This window comes from Arachis duranensis, unplaced genomic scaffold (genome assembly GCF_000817695.3).
Source record: "Arachis duranensis cultivar V14167 unplaced genomic scaffold, aradu.V14167.gnm2.J7QH unplaced_Scaffold_113573, whole genome shotgun sequence".
Taxonomy (NCBI): domain Eukaryota; kingdom Viridiplantae; phylum Streptophyta; class Magnoliopsida; order Fabales; family Fabaceae; genus Arachis; species Arachis duranensis.
Genome location: NW_026263817.1, coordinates 1 through 686, shown reverse-complemented (window position 1 = coordinate 686; position 686 = coordinate 1). Strand labels below are relative to the sequence as shown.

Genomic DNA, 686 nt, shown 5'->3' with positions numbered 1-686 from the left:
ATATCAAACATAACAATTCATATAACCTAACCATCATTCAAATACATATTAGAGCCATATTTATCATAAATCAAGCATATAATAGTTTATCTATTCTCATCACAGGCACATCCACAAGAATAATAGTCTAATTGTCCTAACCCTTACCTCTTTTGAAGTTAAAAATTCTATGTTTACTTCTTTCCGGAATCAGAACCCTAACCGTATAGAATTGGAGCTTTGGCCTCTCTTTCAAAAACAAATGGCTGACCTCACCTCAAGCAAGGGAAGAGTTCTTGCCTATGGTCACTACTGTTCTAACAAGAATTGGAATTAGAATGGCAGAGGTGGAATAAAAGGGAAGAACAGAATTTGAATCTGAAGAAGAGGAAGAAGGAGAGTTGCTGGTTCTCACCCAACAAAGAAGCTTCGAAGATTCAGAGTGATGAGAGGTGGGGTGGCTTCCTTCTTGCTGCGGATGGCTTTTTCCTTCCTCTTCAGTTTCGTTTTGCTTTCCTTCTCTGTTCTTCTTCTACGTTGTGCGTGTTTTGTTTCAAAGAAAATGAGAAGCACTATTAACAAGAGATAGAAGAAAAGGAAGTGGGTGAGGCAGTGCATAAGGCTTCGTGGCTTCTCCTCACCTCAACACAGCATCAATGCATGCTTGAAGAGGTGTGACCATGGTTCCAAACGGCGCTGAGAAGAGA

The 686-nt window shown here is 40.1% G+C and overlaps 1 long non-coding RNA gene across 1 annotated transcript in view; it reads right to left on the bottom strand.

Moving 5' to 3' along the window:
• LOC110277396 (uncharacterized) overlaps nucleotides 1–661 on the bottom strand; it is a 12,699-nt gene extending 12,038 nt beyond the window's left edge. The window contains exon 1 of the long non-coding RNA XR_008005136.1: nucleotides 395–661. This is a non-coding gene — a long non-coding RNA (uncharacterized LOC110277396). The remainder of the gene's footprint in view (nucleotides 1–394) is intronic.
• Nucleotides 662–686: the final 25 nt, after the last annotated feature.